Genomic DNA, 13,478 nt, shown 5'->3' with positions numbered 1-13,478 from the left:
CTCAAACTGGGGTATGAGTTGACAACCCACCGGGTTGGTCTAGTGGTGAATGCATATTCCCAAATCAGCTGATTTGGAAGTCAAGAGTTCCAGCGTTCAAGTCCTAATAAAGGCAGTTACTTTTATACAGATTTGAATACTAGATCTTGGATGCCAGTGTTCTTTGGTGGTTGGGTTTCAATTAACCACACATCTGTGGAATGGTCAAACTAAGACTGTACAATACTACACTTCATTTACACTTATACATATCATCCTCTGAAATAATACCTGAATAGTAATTCCCAGAGGCTAGACAAGAACAGAAAGAAAGGGTACAAGTTGACACAGTTTCTTACTGGTCATGGATTTTGAGACCTTCTGTGGATTGCAATTACTGCTGGGAGAAGGAGATCGTGGAATACATGACGTTCAAGTGCAATCAGTTCCTGCAGCATAGGGAAGCACACAAAGGAAAATTTGGCATGCTTACCCCTAAGAACATCACTGGGAAAATCCTACAGACCAAACAATGCATGATGCTGGTTAAGATCATCCGAACCATGTTGATGGAAGATGTCCAGGGATGAATGTCCGAGTTTCCTTTGGTGCAGGCAGCCAACCCCAAGACCAAATTAAAAAAAAACCACAAGATCCTGACAAGTTTGAGACATGGGGCCAGTAATGGAGACAAACACACAGCGATGCTGTGATAGTACCATAAGTTGGGCCCAGCATCCCTTGCTGTATTGGGGGAGGGGATTTAATGAGTAGGCCTGCAAGGGAGAGTCCCACACTACACTACGGAGTATGAGACCACATGATGCTTATAAAAGGATTCCCCTCCTCTAGAAAAAAATGTGTTTGTTAAGGTTGCTTTAATTATTTCAGTCATTTTACTATCCAGTCCAATTCTTTTAGATTGATAATAAGCACATTTCTGTCAATTGAATTGTAAGCATTTTTAAAATCTACAAAAGTAACCACACATTTCAAACTCCTGATTTCCCCAATTTCTAAGATGTTTTTTTTTATTTTTAGGTTTGTGATTTGTTCTGCACAGGACCACCTACCTTTCCTAAACCCTCCTTAATACTGTCCTTTTTGCAGGTAGAGACCGTTTTAGCTCAGTTTAAGAGTTCTTTGGATAGGATCTTACATATCAGTGGTAAGAGGAATATTCATGTGTAGTTACTTTGATCTGTTTTGTCTCCCTTCTTGTGCAGTGGATGTATTAACACAGATGCCCATCCATCCAAATGGTAGAGTTTTGTCTCACAGATTTCTTGGATTACTCCATCAACACTTTCATCTTTTCACTAGAACGTTTCCATAGCATTGTCTTATCCAGATGGTTTGTTAGTTTTAAGTTACTTTATCATTTCTTTAATTTCTTCAAAAGTTGGTGGGTTTGAATCTGCTCGACTTGGAATGATGTTTTCAAAATTAAAGTTTTCTTGTGGAGGTCAGTTGTGTAGTTTTTTGAGTATTCTGTAATATTCTGTGTTATTATATGCAGTTTTGAGAGTTTCTGGATCTTTAAAATGTAAAGTTGGTGGTGTGCAACTTGTTAAGTTAGTTTTGGATGTTTTATAAAAGTTCCTTGTATTATTCTTTTAAAAGTCAGATTCTATCAAAGTTACTTGGTACAAAATTAGTCCAAGCTTTCTGTACAAAATGCACATCTACGTTTATTTTTTGTTGGGTTAGAAGAACAAGTTCCCTAAGATACATCTCAAGGTTGGTAGCTCTTAGGAGAAATTCCCAGCTGTACCTCTGGCGAACAGACTGCGACCACTTTGCCACATGTTGCAAATCAGACACGAAGTGTATTTGAGGTACCACTTTGGTCTCTGGGTGGTATTTTATTTTCCATCTACCCTGCATATCTGCTGGGAATTGCCCTATCCACCACCTGAGAACACACCAAATGGGAGACGATAAACTCCTCGATAACTTTATTAATAAGAATTTATTGAGACCACATCTACTTCTGTATATTTATCCTTATAATAGATTTACAGATGTACTCTTTTACTGACAAAGAAAATTGTTTAAGAGATAACAGTTCTTTCTTTTTTTCCACCTAGCTTACATAATTTAATGCATGTTTACAATCTTCTCATATATTTTAAATCCTTTATGTTTGAATTATTTATTTTTATCAAACAAGCTTTCAAATAATTACTCTGACAATATAAAATAAATTGGTTTAAATGTAACTCTATTGATACATTTGAAATGTTGAGCTTTATCTTGATGATAAAGAAACTTTTTACATTTTTGTTTATAAGAAAGTAATTCTTGTCATTTATTTTATAAAACAAAATACTTTCTGACCAGAAAACTTTCTCACATTCTTATGTCTCTGACATGTGAACAAAATATTATTAACTACATAATAGTTAATAAGGTGTTCATATCAATTTGGAGAAAATTTAATTATTTATTACAATTATATAACTAACACATAATAATGAAAGAAATTTATTATTAACACTGATAAAATATATTTACTGGCTTTAATAATAAAACTAACCTGTCCAATACCCAACCAATTAGCAAGATCTCTAGCATTTGCTAATGCTGTAGAAAGACCAACAATCCGTAATGTTTTAGAAGTATGTGAAGAAATAAAATTTGTACGAGACACAATTACTTTGAGAATAGGACCGCGATCTTCACCTAATAAATGTATTTCATCAATAATAATAAGAGAGACTGCACGAACATAGCCACGTGTTTGCCAGCTACGTGATATACCATCCCATTTTTCTGGTGTTGTTGTTACTATAACATTAGCGCTGGCAATTGCTTTTACATCAGGTGTTACATCACCTACAAACATATAAAATAATATAAATAGTTATATATACTTTACAATGAGAAATTATTCTTAATTTAAAAACAATAATTCTTGCTTGGTAATCAAGTAAACCAGGGATGTAGTAAACTACAAGTACACTCACTATATGAACAAGTGACACAGCTGCTTACAGGCCTCTGATTCAATCAATTAATATAAGCATAACTGATTTAACACAACACAACATTAATTAATGAATAATTAATTTGTAAAAAAAGGGAAAATATAATATCAAAGAGCAACCAAAGCATTTACATCTGGGCTTGCAAAATTTAACTGTAACCTCATTACAAGAACTGCAGTTTTTCAAGAGAACAGGATTTTTTTTAATAACTACAGAAATTAAAAAATTAATCTCTGAAAACATCAACATTTTCATCTCAGTAAACTGTGTCAGTTCCAGTAGAAAACTGCAAGACAAGCAATGTTTAATTTATCAATGTTCTTTAATTTAAAGAGAAAATTGTGAGTAAGTGTAGCATTTTCCTACCTAAAATTTCTTCTATGCTTCATTAATATCAATCTTCAGAATGAGGCATACAGCTGTGTGGTACATTCTAGCAACATAAATCTGGAGGAACCTATCCTAATTATGCAAATTGATCAAATACTATTCTTGTTGGAGACTTTAACAGCCCTTCTCCAAGATGGGATTACTCAAGACTAATGCCATTCAGAAAGTGCCTTGGAGAGATGATTGATAACCTTCTGGATGTTGTGGATACACCACCTACCTACCTCTCATATTCAGGTCGTGATAGTTATCACGACCTGATTTGGTTGTTATCCTCCCACACTTATCTGAAAAAACCAAGGCCCTCTTACTCAACGATGCTGGTGGATGTGGTCACAGAGCACTTATAGTTACGTTGGCCATGACAAAAGTGCCATACAATGAAAACTAACCCCTACGTTGGAACTTTAAAAAGGCAGACTTGAATATAAAAAGCTTACTGATTCCGACCATGAGTTGAAGAGTTTTCACAAGCCGGAGGCAGGCCTGACAGCTCTGCTCCATTGGTCCATGATGTTTTGGCGAAACTTGATGACTTGTTTTCCTATCTAGCAAATCCCAAGAGTACCAATGCACCTACCAAGGGGAGATTATTGCCCCGTCAAGAATTCTTTCGAGTGACTTTCACAGCTCTCATGGAGGGTTTTGAAAATCTTGCCTCAAAGCCTAAGGAGGTAACTGCAGTTCAGAAACTGGCCCCAGCGCAGCCGCGTAGGTATGCTGAGGTGATTAGGAGCAGACGTGAAACCCAGCCAGTCCAAGAAACCTGAAGATGCATTTGTCAGCAGAGCAGAGGGCTCGACTGTCCAGCAGTCAGCTGAAGAAAGACCTCCAGGTTGCACTTCGGGGTAACTGGAAGGATCTTAAAATCGGAAAAATCAAAGAGACCAACAAGGGATTAGTTGTAGTAGCAGATAACACAGAGACCATTCAGGCAATTAGAGATTTCACTGCGGTTAAGCGATTGAAGTAAAAATAGACCCAGAAAGAATGTATAGGCCCTGCATTATAGTCACAGCCTTACCGATGAGGATGTCTTGTCCCTCATTAGGGAACAGAACACTGATTTGGATGAAGCCGCCTTTCGGCGGGACTGCTGGCTGGTCTTTAAAACAGGTAGGCGTGATACACAGCAATATCACAAAGTTTTTGAAGTGGGTTCTGGTTTCTTTTAAAAATCTACCTCTGCAGGGGTAAACTAACTGTTTATCAATTTTGGGTCCTGCTGAGTAAAAGAGTACGTGGATGTCCAAAGATGTTTCAGGTGCTGCAGATACAGTCACAGAGCTAAATTTCATAAGTTTGCCTTGGTGTGGGTGCATTATGGTGAGGAGGACCACCAAAAATAAAAAAAAATGGCATACTGTCAAGTATTATGAAATATGTCACTAACATTTACTGTATTTATTTGCATAATGTCTACATGTTCTACTCCTACTTTTCAGCCCTAAATTGACAGTCTGGACACTGAGTAAATTTTTTCCTATCGAATACCAAAACTTACAACTGCATTTTGATACATACATCTGGTTCATGAAAATAAGTGTAAAGATTTATGGGTAGAACGAGTAAATGAATAAAATTCAAGGAGTCCCTTGAATATGGATAACCACATTAAGAGACCAAACTTATGTTCAAATGCAGTAGTATATTTTTCTACACCACACAGTGGATGGCAGGGTCGTACAGGTCCTCAGTTGGCCACAATTGTATTAAATCTACGTAAGAATCGTTACTTTTACTAGCAAGTGGTGATCAAACACCCACTCAGATATTAGCCCAATCGTGAATCTACAGTCAGATTCACAACAGAAGGCTTCCTCTTCTGTTCTTTCCTCTACTTGTAATTTTGAAGATGATTTTGAGTAAGTAATTCTCTACAGTCCCTGTCCGACCCTGTCTGAACACTTGTTTTTTAATGCATTTCTGAGAGATCCTTAGCGTGATCAACAGTGATAATTGTTCAATGTTTGTAAAAGTCAACAAGAATCAACAACTGTGCAAAATATTATATTTCATTGTTAAGATACTAAAATCATATGAACCAACATCACTGATGTGGATATTGTGCTAACATTTCACCTAATGATGCACTCATTACTTTTTAAATGTTCCTTACATTTACAACAAAATACTAAAACCTACTTATACATATAAAAACGAAAGAAAACAATTTAAAAAAGGTGATACTTTTCTATAAATCATTCAATTTTCCTTTTCAACTCAAAAAAGCCTTGATATTTTGAACTACAGTGCACGTTTTCTATTGAGGATAAGGCAACAGACTTCAGATCTAAAATATGTTACATCTTAAAACCCATAAAGGAACAGCACCTATACTGCTGTATTTCTAAAAAAATGATTAAAATGACGAGTAAAATTTTAAAAGGAATTTAGTACAGCAAGCAATTTAGACCAAGTAGTTTAATAAATAAGAAATTTCTAATTCTAAAAAGACTTTACGAGTACTATGTGACAACCAATAAAACTGGCACTATATTCCTTTTTAATTAAAATATATTACATTTTACTGTTATCAAGCTTCAGAGATTTATTTTTTTACTGTACAATTAAATACACAACCATTATTTTTAATATTTTATAAAATAAAACAGATATACTAACAATAATTTTTTTAATATTAATTTTTCTACAACTATATACACTTCCTTTGTTTGATACTTCCTTTGAAATAATTTATACTTACTTAAAATAACTATTTCATGAAAAAAAAAATTATTTATTTATTAGTCCCATCAATTTTAAACCACTATTATTAATGAAACTGTAATGAAAATAACTTTACCAGCTAAACCAATAATTTAGTTGGTTTAGTAAATTTTTATCGCCTGAATAGATGTTTTATTTACCAATAACTAATAATAAAGACAGAAAAAAATTATAAATAAACAATAAATACCTCAGCATTTAAATTATCTGCAAGACAGGCAGTGAAATTACTTTCAATAGGAAACTGATTTGTCAACAACGATAAATAATGTGATAATTTATCATGACATGTTATAATAATACCATGACCTGACGTATCAAATTGAGGTCTGCCAGCACGACCAAATATTTGCAACACATCCAATATACCCAAATCAACAAATGATCCATGTTTTGAATCATACAACTCTGTTCCCTGTTACATAATAAACAAAATACAAATTATCTATTATACCTCAATTATCTTTTCACAAAAAATATATATACATTTTTTATTTTTTCATTTATTTTCTAAACCACTCACTCTCTAGTTCCACACTTACATTTATTTCTGAATATAGGCTGTTACAATATATATTGCATTACTTTTTAAATTCAATAAATAGGGTACTTAATTATTAAATGGAGATATATTTGATATATTTTTTTTCAATTGCTGCTTTAAAGTAAAAATTAGATTAGTAAGTGATAATGCAATAAGTATGAATCAATGAACACAAGGAGATCAACTGCAAAGCTGCCGTTGCAAGTAATAATGTAATACTCCACAATATAAATAAGATATGAAATGGGTGCAGTTTAGATCAATAGTGAAGAGCAGAATACTGCATAATATGGAAATTTGGGCATCTCATTAGTATAAGAAAACTGAATGCATTCATGTTGGTTTTATAAGATTGTTCCACTTTGGCCGCACCACACCCAAAAATTTTGTTAGAGCAAAGATGGGAATCTCATAGATCAAAGTTCAAGTGAATCACAGAGTGCAGAAATAATTATTGAAGGTGAAAACAAATAGCTGATAATTGACTGCCAAATATTTATTTGAAAATGTTGATAGTATTGAATGAAGATTGGAAAGGCAGTGTGGTTTTAAACTAGTTAACATATCTGAAAGAAACATGAAAGAAGGTGTTGGCTGAACACATTATATGAATAGAATATTTTAAATCTCAGAAAAGAAATATTAAGATTAAGAAGCCTATTTTACTCAGTCTGTAGGTGATGTCAATAGTATTAGGTAGATTTCATAAGAAAGCTACCTATTGTAAAGGTACCATGATTTGACTTGTGGAAAATTTTGACATATCTTTGCGTTTCACATCCCCCTGACCCCAAAACCACCGTCAGTTCAAAAGTTTATATATATATTTCACTTTCTTGTGGACACGATAACTGCCGTAATTTTGTGCCAATCACTTTCAAACTGTTTCTTAAAAATAACTCATCCCAAAATCTCTGTCAAGTTTGTTAATGGTCAAAATCAAACCATGGCGATGGAAATGGGGGGAGGGGCTTTTTCGAAAAAACAAAATACTGCTATAACTTTCTTAAAAAGTAAAATATCGAATTTGTTTAAAATTCCTACTATTCTTTAGATACGGGCCTAAAACTTATGTAAGTGAAGTTTTTTGGTATCACCAACCTTTGGCCCAGGAAGTGGAAAAAATGGTAGTTGAAGACAAACAAAATCATACCTCCCTTAATAGGCACAGTATTGAATTTGTAACAATTTTTGATATGACCAACCCTTACAACAATGGATGATCAAAATGTTGCTGTAATTGTAAGAAGATGGGGCTTGTCATATGCTAAACAAGTGAAAAGTTTTTCAAATGCAACCATTGTCGTATCGAGTAAATTTGAAGTTTTTCTTAAATTTAAGGTGGAAATCTTTTTTATCACCAGAAATCTACCTCCGCCTTCTGGCGTGCCGAAAGGGATTTTTGTGAATTCAAATTAAAACCCTGATTATCAGTTATGGAATGTTCTTGGAGTTGGGAAAAGTACATAAAATTAAGGGTGTCCAGTCTCAAAAAAAAAATCTGTTGGTTAACATAGGATGCCAAAAGCTTGTAGACCTCAAATTTATTTGAAAAGGCAGTTATATAATTTTGAGGGTGACAAAAACTGCTGTATCTGTAATATGCAAGAGCTTGAAGACACATTTTTGCTGGTAAGTTCAGTTTATTCTACGCTACAATCAAGATATACTTGAGCCTTTTGTTAATAAGAAAACCCAAAAGAAACTACACAGTTTTTGTTGTGAAACATAAAAGGCAGCTTGACTTGTGTATATGTATATTAGTGAGGCATTAAATCAGTGTAATTGTGTTGTAATTGTTTGTTCTCCGTTTAGTACTGTTATATTTATTTTATTGTTGATTTATAATAATGGACAAAAAGGGAAAAATGAAAGAGGATTTATGAATTTAAGTTGATTGTTAAACAGTAAAAGGCTTTAAATGGAGATTATTAGAATGAGTAAATAAGTTACAATATAGTAAGTACATAAAATGATATAAGTTAAACATACTGCATACTCAGTTCCTTTTACAAATAAACTATTACTATCATATTATTATTATAATTATTGATATTATTATCACTTTTGCAGTTCCAATTTTTCTATATCAATTTTTTTTAAGTATAAAAATTAAATAATTGTGTAAATTTGTACAAAACTGCACATTTGTATCTATCTTTTTTTATAAGATCCCTCTTCTTTTTAGTCTATCATCAAATTAATTACCTATTTACTTGTTACAAGGAGTATAGTGTTTTAGGTAAAATGGTTTACTTTTTACTTTTTCACTAAATTGAATATACTAATGTGTATCAATGTGACAAAGCCCACTGAAATGATGCATATTCGGCCTACAAATGGTACCTTAATTCTCATAGAAAGCAACTTATACTGCTAATTTCTTAGTTTTTTTTTGTTTTTTTTTATATTCAAGAAGTAAGGAACCCAGCCTTTTATGCAACAAATATGCCAATATTCATTTTCAACCCAACTTATCAGTAAATTAAGATCCTGAATATCTGAATATGGATCAACCCACAGATTTGGAGAAGCCCTTAGAACATTGAAGAATTTAATATTTAAAATTGTGCAATAAGTTACCACAACTAATTACATTATTTTACATTAATCAACATTATTTCATAATAATGAATTGAATTTTAGTTTTAAAAAAACTGACCCGAATTATAACAGCGTGAGCAGGAAGGTTAACACCCCATGCTAATGTTGAAGTACAAACTAGAACTTTTATCAACCCTTCACCAAAATATTTCTCAACCATCGACCTGGAAAAAAAAATAATAAAAAAATGTATATATATATATATATATATATATATTATTTATAAAATATATTCACATAATATGTTTGAACAATTTTCATATAATCTTGCAATAAGCCAATCACTCTAAAGTTTTAAATGAAGAAATTTTAAAATTTAAGTAGCTTTTAATGATCTGGACTGAAAATTAATGATTTGGTTACTCATACAATACAGGAATAATAGTAAGATAGGAAAATTTATTTATAAAACTAAGTACATGTTTAAAAATTAAGGAAATTAAACAAAAGATATAAAATAAATCCTACTATTACACAATTTTGAAATGAAGATATGAAGTATCACATCATTACAAATTAATCAAACTCTTAATTTAAGAAATTAACATATCCATTGTGGTAAATCCAACTGTTCATGTCAAAGCATATATGACAGGGTACCCAAAAATAACTATCATCATTAAAAAAAAAGTTCAATAATTTTAATTTTCTGAAAATTTAATCTCTTTCAAAGTGTTATCATGTAACTCAATTGCCCTTAACCTAATAGTTTTCCAAATACTGGGAACTCTTTTTTTTTAAATACTTGCCCAAAGGTTATAATAATTTATCTCTGATTTCCTCCATGGCACAAAAATGCTTTCCTTTGGACTCTTTCTTCATATACAGGAAAGGAAAAAATCAAATGAAGTACGGTCTTGTGAGAAGGGAGGGTGAGGATCAATGGTCATCTTATTTTGTAACAAAAACTGTTTGGAGTATAGAGCAGTATGGATAGAGCTGTTATCATGGTGTAGATACCAATAATTACTTTCCCATATCACCAGGCATTTTTGTCTCAAAAAATCTTATCAACATGTCCACGTAGAAATGCTGATTCACTGTCCAGCATGAGCAAATTCTATGTGAACAATCCTGTTCAACAAAACAAAATTGTCTTCACATTTGATCAAACTAGCCATGCTTTTGTGTTATTGGTGAACTCTATGATTTCCACTTGCTTGATTGTTGTTTTGTTTCCAGATCATAACTGTAGCACCTGCTTTCATCACCTGCCACAACTTTAGAAAGAAAGTATGAGCCATTTTGAAGTTCATCCTTCAAATCATAACACACATTAACAAAACTGATTTTTTATGAGCAGCTGAGACACAAATATTACAACGTGTTCCAAATTCAAATCGCCTATTAAAATTTATTGGCAAGAACTCATAAACATACTCGTACAACTCAATTCAGAAATCTCTGTTTATCAGTCTGACAACAATCTTCATAATTCTATTACAAACTTTTTCAAGATTTTTGTCATTTCTAATTGTGAAAAGCTAGCCAGGTCTTGGTTGGTCTTCAAGTGGTTGTGTTTGAAACACAAAAACCACTTGCAGACTATTGTTTTACTTAAAGCTTCCTCTTTAAAAATATTTTTAAATACTAGTAAAATGTTTCAGCAGCTGCTTTCCCAAAGAGGAAACAAAACTTAACACGGACTCTATGTTTTTCTAATAAGTATCAAGAAAAACCACCACGAAATGCCTTATAAAAAATACAGAACAAAGCCATTTGAAAGAACATCGCAGAACATTGTAAGCTTGCTACAGCTAGAGGTGGAATTCACAACTATGTTTAGATTACATGCAAAGTACAAATTCTAGTTATTTTTGTGTCCCCCTCATATACTCCTGCACCAAATAATCACATCAAAATAGCTAATTAACTATTCTTCTATTCTTACAGATCACCTTACTCTACCAGTAAAGTAACTACTGCCTTAATCGTAAAATAGATAACACAGTAAAACTTCTTTTAAGGATTAATATTTCACACAATTGATTTCCTTAATTCTTGACAACATTCACATAAGTTTTGTCCAACTGACTTATATCAGACTTCCTTGCTTATACAATGATTTTTACACCCCTGATAAAGTTAAAATATTTAAAATTTCCTTGAATCCTTTTATTTGTTTATTTAGGAATTGTTGTCTAAGTATAACAAATTCCAAAAAGGTTGTTCTAACACCTGGGCAATTGTAGTAACAATGAAGTGAGAGGATAATGACCCCACCATCAAGTAACTGACACAATATTTTCAATTTTACTCGTGTGAAAATTAATGTTACCATTATACAATTTGCTCATAACAACTGCACACTATTTTTGTTTACACTGATTTATTCAATTATTCAGGTAGAGTAACCTATCCTACAGAAGACGTTTACTTTTATGAAATGCATACTTTTCCCTTCCATACAACATGCCTGTTCACAAAATAATGTGAGAAGCCATTATTATAACACTAACTGGTATACCAACTGACAACAACTGTGAAAGCACACAATAGTGAAAGAAACTTAGAAATTAGTTACATTTACTGTCCACAAGATAGATTAGAACATCCATAAAAGAAAAGGTACTTAATACATACAGATCTGAATGCAAATAAAAATGAAAGCTCAAATTGTTAAAAAATTGAGTATACTCTAAAAACAACTTTGTCAAAGGTAGGCAATATTTAAAAAATTTGGGTAGTCATCATTAATATATGTACAATTTTAATCACATATAAACAAGCCAGACAATGAGTAAACTAACTTAACTAGTTTGGACAAGCCAGATCTTCAGTAGTCATTTTTGTCCAATGTTCAAATGCTATGAAACACTAAGGAATCAAATGCTAAAAATTGCTTTCTGGCTCAATGGTCACAATTTTATGGTATCAAATACCTGGCTAAAAATTTAAGGAAATGCACGGCATAGTTTCACAATGTCCACATGGTAAAAGCACAACTGTATTGATATTACTGTTGAGTTCAAGGTTAATTGATTATTTTTCACATTTACTTAATTTTTAAAGATATTTTATTTATTAAGCTATTAAACTGTATTGTTTTTACTTCTAAACTAAAATTCTTTTTTACTATTAAGATTAGATATTTTATTCTATAAAAGGTTAACTTTTTCCAAATGTATACTCTATTGTGTTACAATTGACCATTAAATAGTTAATGGTCAATTGTAAAAAAATAAAATCACAACCTTCTAAATACTAGCAGATGTTACAGTAAAAACTTAATTACAGTAATCATGATAATTCTAATACAGTTACATAACATGTGTTCAAAGATTGTAAGATCATGGCACTTACTTTTAATTAAATTTTAACACCTATATAAACAATACACTTTTGTTATTTGCATTTAACCTGTGATACTTTTCCAGGACTAGCCTGACAACAAGCAAGACCAACTGCCATGCTGTAAAGTTGATCAACAGCATAATATAATGAAATAAATTATCAAAATAAAAAATTTAATTGTATAAAAATCAAACAATTTTGTCACCTGTCACTACGTAATAATCCGGCATGATGAACTGAAAATCCAGCCTGAAACAATTCTGCAAGCTGTTTAGACCGAGCTCGTTGAAATGTTTTTCTTGCATTACCAGCAGAAGGTCCATCTTCTGGCTCAAACAACCTTAGCTGACCTTTTTGTGATGCCATTTCTTTTAAAATCATTGCCGTACGAATGGTGGCATTACGTGCATGAACAAAAACCATAACCTACAATAAAAAATTATTAAAAAGATAAGTTAAAAAATTTTTAAATACATTAAAAAAGAATAACAAAAAGAAATTCTAACTCAAAATGTGAACAAACTCATTACCATGTTCTCTCAAGTTATCACTTACTATTCATCTCCCTTTAATAGTTTTTTAACCAGTTATCTACAAGTGACAGAAGATGTAGTATTAAATGAAGATCATTTTGGTTACAGAAACAGGACTGGCACTAGGGAGGCTATTATAGCTCCTTTGTGAAAATAAACATTTAGTCCAATATTTCTTTACACTTCAACGTGTATAAAAAGAAGCATTAGTAATAGAGTAGGAGATGAAGAAATGCAAGCTCTGATTAAGAAAAGAGTAATGATAGGATTTAGCTTGCTCCCACTGCTACAAAAGTTGTATGCTGAAGCTGATAAACTATCAAAGGAAAAAAAGATTCACTGATGATAATGTTCTTTGAGTAGAAATCAAAAAAGTTAGAAAGGAAAAGGAAAAGTTAGAAAGGAAAATAATCA

The 13,478-nt window shown here is 32.1% G+C and overlaps 1 pseudogene; it reads right to left on the bottom strand.

Moving 5' to 3' along the window:
- LOC142321316 (activating signal cointegrator 1 complex subunit 3-like) overlaps positions 1-13,478 on the bottom strand; it is a 104,326-nt pseudogene that overhangs the window by 53,371 nt on the left and 37,477 nt on the right.

Source organism: Lycorma delicatula, chromosome 3 (genome assembly GCF_047948215.1).
Source record: "Lycorma delicatula isolate Av1 chromosome 3, ASM4794821v1, whole genome shotgun sequence".
NCBI lineage: Eukaryota > Metazoa > Arthropoda > Insecta > Hemiptera > Fulgoridae > Lycorma > Lycorma delicatula.
Note: the sequence above shows the minus strand (reverse complement) of the source record. Positions and strands in the feature narration are given on the sequence as shown.